At 36.7% G+C, this 15,760-nt stretch overlaps 1 protein-coding gene across 6 annotated transcripts in view; it reads right to left on the bottom strand.

Annotated features, from left to right (window-relative positions):
• The window catches only part of WWOX (WW domain containing oxidoreductase), a 681,681-nt gene that overhangs the window by 477,401 nt on the left and 188,520 nt on the right, over positions 1-15,760 (bottom strand). The window lies entirely within an intron of this gene.

The following is a 15,760-nucleotide window of genomic DNA, read 5'->3' as shown; positions in this document are numbered from 1 at the left end:
CATCTAATCTACAATAAGCCATTTAGTGAGTTTCCCAGTGCAATGATCTATGGGCTAAAAGGCTTAGATTATAGTCACACTGTAGACTTTTTTGATGAAATGGTAGATCCGTAGAGAATACTACTATAATAAGATTGCATGGGACACAAGTGTCAATATTAGAAAATTAGAAAGGTTGGTTTACTGTTTTAAATCCTTTCACTGATCATTTAAAAACATAGTGTCCTTTTCTGAAGACTAATTGAGGACATATATTTAACAGCAAGTCTAAATGATAGTCCATTGGTGTCAAATTCCAGGAAGTTCAAGGGCTCAATGAACTGACAATATTTATAATTTGCAAAACAAAAACTGTGGTTCACCCAACTATCTGTAAGGTAGCTGTTCAGACATTAAGGTGTTCTGGTTTGATCATTACACAGAGAGAGACAATCACAGATGCTTCAGGAATGCAAATACAATCCAAGAGATTAACATTCTCCATTCTCTTCTCTCTGTTTTGTATCTCAGCCTGACAGAGTTTCATCTTCTATGGACTGCTAGGTACTGAGGCCAGTGGGGATTGCTGATATTTAATTTATATATTTATGAAACAAACCCTTCATAATAGATTCTGCACCATCAAGTTGTGCATATAGCTCATCTCTAACTGGGTGAACCTATTGCTGTTGCCCTCACCCTATTCCACCTTTTCTCCAATTCTTTTTCATGCAATTTGTCTGACATTACGTTGTAATCTCTTTGGGACAGACACTGTGTTTTCTATGCTACAGAGCCTAGCACAAGAGGCCCAGATCCTCACTAGACCTTTTGGACAAGATTGCAATACTAAATAAATATTTAGTCTACCTTCGCATTCTCCACTCAAGTGATCCCCTCCTTTCCAATTGCTCTTCCCATCTCTCCCTAACTTCTCCAAATGACAGATGATGATCCAACCAGTGGACCAAATTTGGTGATGAATCGTGGTCACGTGCCACCTGAGGCACGTTGTGCATACGCTAAAAAGAAGTGACATAATACCTTATAAATATATTTTCTATCAAAAAGCTAAGGGACTAAAAAAGCTGGGAGATTTTTAAAGTCATGGCTCATCTTTTATCACAGGAAATTAAAGTTAAGAGATGCCACTGCCATCAGCCAATACAATACAAACCCAAAGCCATACATCTGATCCATGTTGTTCTTTATTAATTTAGTGATGAATACGTGCATGAGATTTTCTTCCTCATGCTTTTGTGCTAATTTTGGTACAAACTGAACACTTAAATTCCAGGCAATTTATGCCACAATTAATTGCTTCTATGCATCATCAAACTTTAATTCAACCCAAGATTTTATTTTTCTCCCTAAAAGCAGTTGTTTTGGGGTAACTCAGACAAAAAAGCTTTCATTGTGCAGTGTGATAGTAATTCTCAAAGAACCACATATCTCATCTTAGCAAAGACAAATAAAACAAAGGTTCAGTGAGTTTCCTAGTAGATAAGAATAAAATCCACTGCCATTTAATGAAGTGAAAATCAAAGCGTATTTATGAAATTACTGCATTTATAGCGTTAAGGCAAATGTTACTGCATCATTTCTGAAGAAGACTGACAGGGTTACATGCTCAAGTAAATATACTAAAGACATAATAATGTCACTTTAAAGCAACACCGGTTTTGATGTTCTTGTATTTTTGTTGTACTGAGACTATTAAAAGATGCATTGCCTCATTTCTGGGAAATGTAACTAGTTCAAGATACCATGTAACTTTACAACAACTGACAGTAACTATAATATACGCCAGTTTGTATTAAGATGTTATTGCACCTTTCCCATTCTAATCGCCAATTATGACTCTATTAGTCCTACTTGGCAGTTCATCTGCTCCTGCATCAGCTAAGGGGGACTTGGAGACGGACCTCTGATCTTCATGTTTCCGCTTCAGTGAGTGCTCAGCACGGCGGCTGTCATCTTGAGACATTGAGGAGGTAAGGCATTGCCTTTTCTAAGATAACTACACCTGACCTTACAACAATTTACTAAGGAAATACCTGCCTAATGGCAGTGGGAGTGCAGTTTCTTTTACACTCACAATGGCACTGCAAATTAGAGACAACAGGATAAATCTATGACCAGCTCACTAGACACTTCATTAAATCACTGTTCCCTTGCCTTGTAGAGCACTAATAGAATCACAGCCCTCGTTAGCTACTGAATAAAAGATCAATCACACACTTTGAGAGCTTTTGCTACCAGCTTCCAGAGGAAACAAGGGGGGGGGGGGGAGAGACATATTTAGGATCATCAGTAAGATTCTGAATGGCCTCACTGCAAGTTGGTTAAATTACTTTTTCCACAACTGACTCAGACTGTAATGCTCAGAGGAACTTGTTAAGTCTGCTTTCAAAAGCTGCTCTTTAATATATGACTACCAGGCCCTGGTCAAAAGTTCATAATGTGCATATGTAAAAAGGTACTAAATTGCCTAAGGGCTAAAACCAGAGGAGTTTAATTGCAACAAAATGCTGAAAATGGTCTGTTGAGGGTCCTTCTATTGGGATACTGCTGGCACAAGCTGATTGAAGTACAGAACATAAAAGCCTTATAACAATATTTCCTTAAATGCAATTGAAACTGCTAGCAGTTGCTAGTGCATTTATTCTGTGACTGAAGAAAAACACTGATCCTCCTCTAAAATAAATAAAGAATTAAGAACTCCTACAATTCATAATTCAACACAATGTGGATAAAAAGAAGAATTCAACAACAATAAATTTATGTCCAATGGTGTAGGTCAAACTGTGTAGACAATACATAGTTACAGTAGGAATGTAGGTATAGTACATAAGTAAGCACTTTTAAACTAGTGCCTGATAAGATCCATTAGAATTAAAGCTGGAGAACAGTTTGCATCTGTCCCTATTTTCCCATGCTCTGAATTTTCAGAAACAATCATCTAAGGGAGTAAAAATCTCCTTGGTTGGCCTGGGCCTGAGTAATTTTTGATTTATTTAGTAGTTTGAGAAAAGTCCCTTTTGCCATTTCTGAGTTCAGAAAGGATAGAAAAATACACATTTTTTAAAAAATCAAACCCTATTTCCTTTTTATATTGTTTTGTTTTTAACATAGAACAGCAGCAGAAATGGCTAACATCTGAAATGTGGCTAGGAATGATACAGTCCTCATTAGGATCTAATACACTTGACTGGCTCAAAGAAAAATTATGAGCATTTTAATCACTGCATACAGCGCATACAAGCTAGATTATTTTTTTCTTCTATGTATACGTTCATATTTAAAAATGCATTGCTCACATAATTAACAGTTGAGCCCACAATGGTTTCTTTATTATAAACTTTCGTACTTTCAAAATTATCATCAATTCTCTTCAGATTTGACTTGTTTTGTAGATCTTATTAAGACTTACAAGTCAAGCCAGATTTGGAGAAATTTAGCCCAATATCTTTGTTAAGAACATTCCTCCCCCACAATCAACTTATTCAAATCTACATCAGACAAGAACACATGGAAGGAGAATCTTTACTTTCTAGGGACTGGTAGATTCTCCCTCATTAGAATTCTTTAAATTAAGACTCAGTGTCTTTCTAAAAAATGCACAATAGCACAAATAGAAATGGGCTTGGTGCAGAAGTTACTGGATGAGATTCTGTGGCATGTGTAATACAGGAGGCCAGACTAGATTATCACAATTATCCCTTTTGGTCTTAAAAATCCATGACATGTTCTAGCTTTGATCTCTTCTAAAATGAGTTGAGATGGTCCTATGATTTACTTACTTTAAACACCAATCATCTTAAAACTGCCAAACTGATCTTCGTGTTTGGCTTCATTGTTAAGCCTTTTTGAGATCTACAAAACAAGCCAAGTTTTAAGAAAAATGGTTTGCTACTTTTAAAACATGTTGTAAATTGGCGAAGTGAATCCTGAACTGAGACAAGTAACTGAGGCTGTCCTCAATCTCATCCCTCCTGCATAGCCGCTGTCTTATAGCCTCTCCTTTGTCTTTCCATTCAGTCCCTGATTTGTGTGTGTTTTTTTTCCTGGTTTGTTTACTTTCACAGTTTAAACCTATCTGAGACCTCAAGCAGCTTACATGGATCTAAAGCCTAGGATAGGTTTAAAGGTGCCTTTATCAGTAAAAGGCCTTATATCTTTTAATCCGTTTAAGATGATCAAGTGCTTTAGATTAGTCTTAGCCTTTATAACTAAGCTAGAATTCTAGAAGACAACAAAGGGGTGGAGGGCTGAAAAAGGGGTGAGAGAGACAATAATTTGTTTAAATTCTGTGTTTGTAAGAGAATATATACACAGAAGTACAGAAGTGTGCACTTAATACAAATGCATACTAGGCAACTTTTAGTCAACTGGTAACTATGAAGACGTCAAGTGTGCTGGGCATTAATAACAGACAAGAACCAGCTTTCATTTTCTAGTATTTCATTTTACTAGTTCCATACTAGTATTTCATTTTACTAGTTCCATACTAGTATGGAACTAGTATGTTAAGACAAATGGGAACAAAAATTTTACATTTTTCCCCCTCTTCCCTTCTGCCAGCACAGATCTTCCATGTATCTGCCTGTCCATAGTGGAGTGTGTGGATAGGGGGACTCCAAAGTAACAAGTGTCACTGAACACTGGAGTGCTTCATTGTAGATGACTGGGGATTGAATTGGTATGTTTACTTGCTCACTAATTAGGAAGCCAAGAAAAGGTAGTGGGAGTCTGGTCAGGGGTTCCCATGTGAACTGAGCCAAGACAAGAGGACTGAAAGGCAGCTGAGAGTTCCCAGCCCCACCACCAAACAGACAAGGGCTCACCTAGGCACTCCAACAATACAAATAATAATAATAGAAATAGGAACCAGTCCATTCCTCTTCCTCTCTGCAAATGCCAAAAATGGAGGAACAGAAGCTGCTTTGTCATCCACTCTACTTGTAGCTTCCAAGACAGAAGCTTGGGATGACTGCTTCTGAGAACAAATCTTCCTAGAACTAACAGATGAGGAAGTGCTTTAGAAGAGTTAACATTTTAACACATTCAGCTAGCTTGACAGGCAACTCACTGGAAGTGGGGGTTATATAAATCATGCTAAATTATGTACATCATGCTATAGATTATATCTCTCATCCTATATTATTTTGTTGCCTCATATTCAGTTCACTGTGACATATCACTAGTACCTGGTCTTGATTTACAACAATATACAAAAATACTCAGTCCACTTGAAAGTATCAGAAGTTAATTCAGCTCAGTGGATAACACAAATAAAGATGATAATTCATTTATTTGACCCACAAGAGACTGGCTATAAGGGAAGTATATGAAAGCATGTTGTAGCAGGAACAACATTTACTACAATAAATAGAACTCTGTGGAAATGACAAGCCAGGCGTCTGACAACACAAAGAAAAATATAGAACAGGCTTTCATCTGTGCACTCTTGATATTTGGTGCTGACACCAGAGCAGTTAGTAGCTTATTCAAGCTGGTTTGAAACTATGTGCCTTGGAAGAATACAATGAAAATTTCGCAAAAAAGGAGAGAGACTATGAGCAATTTGAAATAAATACTTCTGTAGGAGTAATGCCTAAAGCACATAGTTACCTGCAATGTAGTCAATCTATGAGTCTCTGTCTCAGGACTTATATGGCCTCAACACCTTAGTATTTGAGCTACTCACCAACATTCATGATTTATCCTCTCCTTGTGAGGTAAGGAAGTATTTTCCCTGTTGTCAAGATGGTGAGCTCAGGTAAAATAGACTAAGCAACTTGGTCAACATGAGAAACCCCCCACCCCCTCAGATAAGGGAACTTAGCTCAGATCTCCTGATTCCCACAGCCTTTACCACAGGGTCTTTAAGAAAATTATATGGACAACAGATGCTCAGAAAGTAGCAGCATGACTGACTGACCGACCAAGTATCTGGCAATGTTTGGCATTATGGATAGTTCTTATTTATGGCGCTGTAAAGGAACTTTGCTGAATATTATTTATTATTATTATCATTATCTGAAATACACTGACTTTGTCAGATACATCTGTTTTGTTGTAATTTCCATATTGATAAGTATAGAGTGCATACACAAAAACTATAATACTGGATGTACCAGTTCAAGGAAGGGGTTTACACTAAATGGAAGAGGTGGACTTTTGTTTTTTTGTTTTTTAAGTTTGGTACTCACATTTAAGTATTCACATTTATGTACCAAATCCCTATATGAGTGAGCAAATCAAGTGTTGGTATGTGCAAATGGTAAGTTAGCTTTCCAACAAGCTATTTGTTGAAGATGTAAAGTGTGCCTAAATGAAGCACAAGATGCATCCTTGTAATTGTGTAATCCTAAACTTAAAAAAACCTGACCCTAAATATCTAAATATATTAATGAGATTGAGGTCATACATGAAAGTCTGAGACCTGATTGTACACATAGAGGAAAATTACCCTTCCAATAACAAATGGCATAATTTTCAACTCCTGTTAGTCTAAAAAGTGCTTCAAGGTTCACCACTGGATGGTTCAGTCGAAGTCCAATGAGGAAGAAACAAAATGCAAAACATTGTTGTAAACAAACCATCTTCCAATGAAGTACAGCCGGAAAGTTCACTCCTAACAGCCCAGGTGGACTTTGCATAAAATTTCATGAAGACACAGCCCAGACCTTATGCTCAGATAGGGAAAATTGCAATCCCAGTGACATATGGCACGATCTTCAATTCTTTGTTGCTGCGAAGGAATTTATGACTGATCAAAGATTTAGAATTAGCAAATTGCATTGTATGACTTGGTTGTGAGCCAAACTGCTTTGGTGAATTTAAGACAATAGATGCAGTACAGTATCAGGATTGTTTGACCACACGAAGGTCAACTTTTTGGCCTGTCTAACATACTTGTGAACTGATAGCAATCTCCATCTTAAATATATTAAGTCTAGCCCCTGGAAGTGGTACTTCCCGAAGAATTTCATTTTTAGAAGTATCTGCTCTTAAAGATAGTATTACTAGAGGTGCTATAAAACACAGAGGACCACAACTCTGTTAAACGAACCCCGCACATCCAAGATAAGTAGGTTCTGGTTTTTTAGATAAATAATTCTTTGTATACATTAAAAATGACTTTACTTTTAAATAAAATATAGCAAAGCTGGATGATACATCTATTTCATTTCAATGTGATGCTTTTGCAATTAATTTAATTCCTCATATACTGTATATAGATTTTTTGACATGCACAGAAGATTCTGCTATATCAATATTGGTATTAAATAACTGCAAAAAAATGTTGTCACTAGAATAATGGATGGAATTTGACTGTGCTGTTTATATTTATTGTCATGCTACTTGTCAAGAAAAGATTGATGCTACCATTCTAAAAATTCCTAGAAACAGCAAAATAAAATGGTCAGGAAATCCCAATGGCTTGAGTCTTATAATTCTCAAATTGAAATTTTAGCAGGTAGGAAAATCTATGGTGACCCTGATTATACTATATGCTTATTATTTTCACACTAATCTGAATAAATAATAGATTGGATTACTGTGTGCTTTTATATTGAACAAAGCATGATCAACTCAGCAATACTTATTCACATTTCCTCCTGAATCAAATAAAAGACTGGGTACATTCAACCATTTCCCTGTGCATGCTAAATAATAAGAGATCATGCCATCCAACACCCTTTAAAAAATAAGGAACTATCTTTTAAAGTTGGCAAAACAGATCAGGTGTGATTTTTCTTTTTTAAGGGAGGAGGGGAAACAAATCTTCCTCTATTCTTGAAAAATATTCTAAGCTGTGCTGACATTTAAAAAAAATGCTTTTCCAAGTGTCATAATTTTGATATATGTTAAACAATGTCAAAAAGGATATTCTTAAATTTTAGAGACAAAGATACAATAAATTACAAGTCTCTCATATCTGACAAAGGACAAGATAGTTATTTCCAGTTTGAAGGGGATGGATTGTCTATCCTGCAAACAGCGAGAAAAAGACCTCTGAATGAATGGGGATCTCTGCTGGTTAAGGGGACAGGCCAGGAACAGAAAGGGTGAAGGTCACATCATCGCTGACACAGATGCTAACGTTAAAACCAAAAGAAAAGTAAAGATGGTTTAGGCTTCATTTACTGTTCTGGGAGACACAACCACAGACTTTGGAAGGGGAGACAGGGACAGTAGAAGCTAGGAGGAAGTTGGAGCGGAGTGGGAGGACCCAGGGTTAGAGTGGGCCAGAACTCCATAGGATTTGAGCCATTAAGTAAACCTAACACCCACTCACTCCCTGACAGAGTGATTTGAAAAAAAAAAAAACACCTCAGCCAAGAGGATTACCAAATTACAGAATATCCAGTGGGAAAACAAACCAGATCTCCTAATTAGGTTTTTTTCACAAGGCCATTTCCCTCTATGTGGGCATCTAACTCGCTCTCCAGGCTGGCAAAAGAACAATTATTTAGAGCCATGTCTTTATGTGATGGGGCATTCGCCCCACACTATCCATGCAGAGTTGATATAGGCGAGAGAGGCCAATTAACCATAGGCTGCCTCAGCTGGGTGAGAGAGATTGGGTGGCGAGAGACTCTGGCGAGACCCTGGAAGGGGAGGACAATTGTGACTTGGCTGGAGCTGCAGCTCCTGACCAGTGAGAAAGAGACCACAAATGAGTGTTTTGAGGCAAGGGGCTGGACAACCACCAGATGGGGGCAGTGAGCTAATTCCCCAGATGAGACATGAAGAGGCGCCACTGAACAGTGAGTAGCAAGTATACAATAACACTTTAGAAGACAGAAAATTACCACATATGCAAGGAACACTGACATCAGAAAAGAAAAACTGGCACATTCCCTCACATTTTCATCCAGAAGAAAGATACCAGCAATTGCATAACTCTGGGAAGGAGGAGACAACAAGAGAGGAAAACACTATTGATATGACAACTTGATAACTGACAACTTCCAAAGAGAGAGAGAGAGAGAGAGAGAGATAAGATACACAGACACACTTACATTCTTTTAATCACGGTCTTACAAAAAAGTTTTCAGGAATGGTAATTTAGTTATGTGGTTATCATGTCAAGGGAAAGCCAACATGACAATAAATGACATGTCACATGCAAAAAAACAAAACAGATTAATCACTTTTTCAGAAAGAGAGATTTATTGCATTCACCTATGCAGGAATGTTAAATTAAAATAAAATAAAAAGGTCACCAGGTTTTTAATAATATATAATAGTGAGAATACTAAGAAAACATTTTATAGCCCTCTGCATTTGATGTACTGCATTTTTTGGGTGTGTGTGTGGGGGAGGGAATACTGCAAATATACTTTTTCTTTTTTTAAAAAAAATGACTTAGCTCTAAAAGAAGGGACTTTCTAGTTCAGATTACTTGGATACTCTTACTGTTTACCCTTCCCTCTTTTTTCTAACGTCAGAAGAGATTTCTCTCAGAACTTCAAATAAATAAGATATCCAGCTGCACAAACACTATACTTTCTGTTAGATTACTTTGGCTTCTTAAGGAATATTTGACTTTCTCAGAATGTAAATGATTAAAGGGAACCCATCATATGAAACTGATTGGGGAAATGTTTAAAGTGGTATGGCACCTCTACAAATATGGTATAAAGAGATAAAAAGACCACGGTATGGTCAAGCATCGCAGGTATCCCAGGAGGCCTAGGGGAAATATTAATGTCACTAAATAAAACACCTTCCATTTAGGAAATAGTCTTTAAATTATAATTCTATATAGAAAACTAAGCTGTATTTTTTTAAAAATATATGCTACCTAACATATAGTAAATGTGGCCAATGAGGTTTTCTGCACATCTGTCCATTCATAAAGAGCATCTTGGAATAAAGCAGTTGTATAATACATAAATGTATCCACTTCTGTAGGCCATACCTCATTAACTGAGGCAACGTAAACATGTTTTATTATGCAACTCCACAGTGCTTTTTTAAAATGGGGTGCATGTTATTTGCCTTTGCAAGGCAAATACACAGATGGTGAGGTTTGTCCAAATCAGCAGCTCTATATGCCAAAGGGCTCTGTGGCAGTACAGATACCACCAGGTAGGCAACTTTCAAAATCATAGGACATAGGCCAAAAAGCAGATTCAAATATGGTTTTAAAGGCCTGACAGATCAAATCTGTGGGGGCAAAGACCTTCTCATCTAAAAGTCCAGCTGCTTCATAGTCAAGTGGCACAGTTGAGAAAGCGACTTCATGTGTGGTGTCTACTCTTTCAGGGAATCAAAGAAGCTCTCCATGATAACATTCATGGACACACAAAAAAAAACCACTCCCCAGATCTTGGACTCTAAATTAGATCAATTAAACCTTAGTTTTAAAAACCAGAGGAAGTCAATGCACACTATGGAAGGACAATAATTTATTACAGTGCTATTTAATTCAGGTTCCTTATGGTTTTCTTTCAGCTATTTCTGTGCAACCCACCATTATTAAGATGTTATCATGTCTTTTACAGTTTGGCGAGTCAGACAATTGTAACTGGAAACCAAATGTGCCATTTTACATCTTAACCTAAGATTTGTTTTTCATATTTCACGTCACTCACAGCATAGTAATTTCAGTAGGTAAAAGTGTCTGGTGAATTCTCTCATGTATTTTACTATTTGGCTGTTTTTAAAATATCAACTACATGTATGCTATAATAGTTGTGACTCCCTCTGAAAGGCTAAAAAATTAAATTAACATATAAAATAGTTTTGAAACTTAACTTTTTAGGAAAGGTGCTAGCAACTCATTATTGGCTAAAATTCAAGTCTGATTCCTGTGAGTAGTTTTGATAATCTTTTCAGAATGTCAATAATAGACCATAATAAATGCTGCATTATAATACTGCAATGTATTGACTATTATTCTGATTACAGATATCTGTTACATGAAAATATTAGCTCTATTATTGTCTTGTTACTGAGAAGAATAATTATCAGACGCTTGAAGTGCTAGCCTGGAACTTGGGAGCCCTGAGTTCAATTCCCTGTTCCACCACAGACTTCCCGCGTGACCTTGGGCAAGTCGCCTTCATTTCTGTGTGACTTAGCTCCCCATTTGAAACACAGGGATAACAATTCTTCCTTACCTCATGAAGGTGTTGTGAAAACAAGTATATTAAAGATTGTGAGGCAGAAGCACTCAGAAACTTGTAATGGGGACCATGTCAGTAATATAGACATGATTTAATGCTATTTAAATTATAAAAGGGATAGTAGAGTCCATCTTTTACTTTGTACAGAGTCTAGCACAGTGGCTGCTGATCCTAACTGTATGAAAGTATTGCATAGAGGACCCAAACTAACAATTAGAAATAATAATGACTGGTATACACCACAGCCAAGATAATGTCTATTTGAACATTTACCAGACATCCACCCAGAGGATCTAATGAAAAGATGGAGTTTTAAATATTCAGAGGAGACCTCCTTGAAATCCTGTTTCAGGAACAAGTACAGACTTATTTCTGTGATCAAATCAGTGCTTTTTGGATATTTGTCCATATCACAACAGTAACACAAGTTAGCGTGATTGAGCCTCCCTCAGAGACTTCCAATCAAGAGAATTGGGATGGTTGGGGTGATAAAAGTTTAAAAAGTGAGGCACTTTTGGAAGGTACCCGGAAGCAGCCCAGCTGCTTGGTGTTGGCTGACTCTTTCCTGTGCTAACAGCCACTCAGTTTCATAAGCACCAAATTAATTCATCCAAAAATAACTGAAGAAAGAAAAACAATAACCTTCATAATAATCTCCAAAAAGGGCTTCTGAGCATTCAGGGTTGCCTGTCTATTTATACAGGATGACCTCATTGCTGAATTTTCATGATAAACTAGTGATAAACAAAATCTACTACTTATTTGCCTAGAAGGCACTGAAAGAACCAAGCATGCATATTTAATTTATTTCACTGGTTTGTACAACTCACATATGCCATAAATAAATCAAAAGGTTTGCAGTGCATGTTTTCCCTTGCATTGTTATTCCCACCTTTTTTCAGGCATTTCACATGCTTCAGCTAAGTGTCTCACTGCCTGCCAAGAAACCCCTGTTGATTAATCCTGATTTAACGTAAGCTGCACAAAAGAAATATTTTATGATTTCTCTTTTCATGTAAGCAAAAACTGAGCTAAGTTGCTTCTAACTATATCCTTAGCAATGGAACACTGTGATAAAATAACAGAACTAATTTTAATAGAGCAGAACATATTTTGTACCAGTCAGAATGGTGGGGAAGAGGAGAATGGATGGGCAAAACTCCCCTTGACTTTAATGAGGTCCAAATTTCACCCAGCATTCCTTAGGTATTCTCTCCAGTAAGCGTAAAGAATATCGAGAATACTACTGTAACATTATCTTCTTGCAAAGACAATATTGTAAAGAAATAGATAGCAATCCCTGTGTTTATGTAATATATTTGTCTGCCCACTTCTCTGTCCATTAAGAGTAGCTGAGTTGCCACTGCTCTTCAGGGGAAGAGTGCAAAGTATGACAGCCATGTGATTAGGCAAAACCTGTTTAATAACAGAGTGTCTGACCAGACTGGCTCTGTCATTGAATCACGGAGCAGATACAAAGAGATGCCATGCAAGACTGGGCCGTCCTGCCCCTAACTATTACTAAAGGAAGCTTTAATATATGGGATAGTGTCATTTTGATAAGTGACATTTCAGTTTCAGTAATAACCCGGTATTTGGCTGTTGCCCTAAAGAATGTGCTATTCTTGTGTGCAGTGAGAATATTGATTCTACTATTTTTTAAGGGAGGGAGTGATGTGACTAGTTAACTTAATATTATAAATTTTATTTCAGTGGGCTGGATAACAAGTAATCTTTGTAGGAGGCCCCAAAACAGCACTAGTTTAAAATTTGGGCAAGATGGTCTCACTCTCCCAATCTGTTTGGTTGGGAGACAAAGGAATATTTCATATACAAATTTTTCAGTAAAACCCAGCAGTACCTCCTGTTCAGGCTTGACCTGGGAGTGACTAAAGTCTCTTTATGTGTGCGGAGTATTAACCCATTTCTGGTCTGAAACAGTTGGCTGTATCTGGAAGGCTGAGCACCAAGACAGCCTTGGGATTGTTGGAATCACCTGGCTTTATTTGGTTTTAAGATGTGACCTTTCATCAAAAGAATGGCAATCCCTTCCCTTTGCTTTATTGACCATTACAATCCTGTAACCTTTTGTGTTTAGCACATTTTTGGTCTATGTACCAGATTCCCTTAGAACTGTGTCCTGTGGGTATACACACAGCACCTGCTATTTGCAGGAGTGGACACATCTTTGACTAACACAACACTTCCCATGTCTTACATTCTTTCTGTTTTTATCTTCTTCTGCAAAGATGTATGACATATGAGGATTTTCACTATGGACTAGAGAATAGAGTGGCAATGGAACATCCTAATGGGCAGATGAGCATATCCTAATTAGCGCCGTCGATTAATCACAGTTAACTCATGTGATTAACTTTAAACAAAAATCATGATTAAAAAAATTAATCACGATTAATTGCACTGTTAAACAATCGAATACCAATTGAAATTTATTAAATATTTTGGATGTTTTTCTACATTTTCAAATATATTGATTTCTATTACAACACAGAATACAAAGTGTACAGTGCTCACTTTATATTACTATTTTATTACAAATATTTGCACTGTAAAAATAATAAACAAGAAATAGTATTTTTCAATTCACCTCATACAAGTACTGTAGTGCAATTGCTTTATCGTGAAAGTGTAACTTAAAAATGTAGATTTTTTTGTTTCATAACTGCACTAAAAAACAAAACAATGTAAAACTTTAGATGCTACAAGTCCACTCAGTCCTACTTCTTCTTCAACCAATTGTTAACACAAATGAGTTTGTTTACATTTATGGGAAATACTGCTGCCTGCTTCTTATTTACAACGTCACATGAAAGTGAGAACAGGCGTTTCCAGGTATTTACATGCCAGGTATGCTAGACATTCATATGCCCCTTCATGCTTTGGCCGCCTTTCCAGAGGACATGCTTCCATGCTGATGATGCTCGTTAAAAAAATAATGCACTAATTAGATTTGTAACTGAACTCCTTGGGAAAGAATTCTATGTCTCCTGTTCTGTTTTACCTGCATTCTGCCATATATTTCATGTTACAGCAGTCTTGGATGATGACCCAGCACATGTTCGTTTTAAGAACACTTTTACTGTAGATTTGACAAAACACAAAGAAGGTACCAATGTGAGATTTCTAAAAATAGCTACAGTACTCGACTCAAGATTTAAGAAACTGAACTGCTGTCCAAAATCTGAAAGGGATGAGGCATTGAGCATTCTTTCAGAAGTCTTAAAAGAGCAAGACTCTGATGTGGAAACTACAGAACCCGAACCATCAAAAAAGAAAATCAATCTTCTGCTGGTGGCATCTGACTCAGATGATGAAAATTAACATGCATCAGTCCGTTCTGCTTTTATTGTTATCGAACCCATCACCAGCATGGACACATATCCTATGAAATGGTGAAGATGAAGGGACATATGAATCATTAGTGCATCTGGCATGTAAATAGCTTGAGACCCCAGCTACAACAGTGCCATGCGAACGCCTAGTTTCACTTTCAAGTGACATTGCAAATAAGAAGCGGGCAGCATTATCCCCTATAAATTGTAACCAAACTTGTTTGTCTGAACAATTGGCTTAAGTAGGACTGAGTAGATTTTTAGGCTCCAAAGTTTTACATTGTTTTATTTTTTAATGCAGTTTTTCTTTTTTTTACATAATTCTACATTTGTAAATTCAAGTTTCAGGATAAAAAGATTGCACTACAGTACTTTTATAAGGTGAATTGAAAAATACTATTTGGTTTTTTATAGTGCAAATCTTTGTAATCAAAAATAAATATAAAGGGAGCACTGTACAATTTGTATTCTGTGTTGTAATTGAAATCAATATATTTGAAAATGTAGAAAGCATCCAAAAATGTTTAAATAAATAGTATTTTATAATTATTTAACAGTGCAATTAATCGTGATTATTTTTTGTAATCGCTTGACAGCCCTAATCCTAATCAATTTCCTATGCTTGCCCAGTGGAAAACATTGATGGCCCTGAGAACTTTGTCTTCTACCTCCATGTAATATTAAAGTAAAAGGTAATGGTTGATATAGAGAAAGGTTAAAATCAGAATAAAAATATTTTAATTTCATTGAATTGCAAAGCATTAGTAAATATACATTACATTTATCACTGCAAATAGAAATTAAGGACTCCCCTACAACTCAGAGTTCTGGATTTCTGCCTTTTGTCTGCAAGGAAAACTACTATATTGTTGGTTTCCTAATTTTCACAGTGGAATATCAACTTTCATAGCAAACAATACAAAATTTCAATGTTTTAGTAAAAGAAACATTCTGGCAACAATGTAGCAAGGGCATGGCAAACTCTTTGTAAATAACACACTGTGGTGACGTCCAAAGACCAAAAGTGAGTATGAACAAAGCAAAATGGGTGAATAATAAATTCTGTTTTTTTCAGGTTGCTATGCCCATCAGTATGGTACCTGAGCACCTAAATACAACTGTGCTCCCCAGATTCTTTCCTTCCTTGGAGGCCTCCCATTCATACACTGATCAGACCAATGCTACTTAAGAGATCTGATAAGGCCATGGCAATGTAGCTACAGCTGAGATATGGGGATAGAGATGAGCAAAAGAGAGAGAATGAAGAACAAAAGAAAGACA

Source organism: Eretmochelys imbricata, chromosome 12, assembly GCF_965152235.1.
Source record: "Eretmochelys imbricata isolate rEreImb1 chromosome 12, rEreImb1.hap1, whole genome shotgun sequence".
NCBI lineage: Eukaryota > Metazoa > Chordata > Testudines > Cheloniidae > Eretmochelys > Eretmochelys imbricata.
Note: the sequence above shows the minus strand (reverse complement) of the source record. Positions and strands in the feature narration are given on the sequence as shown.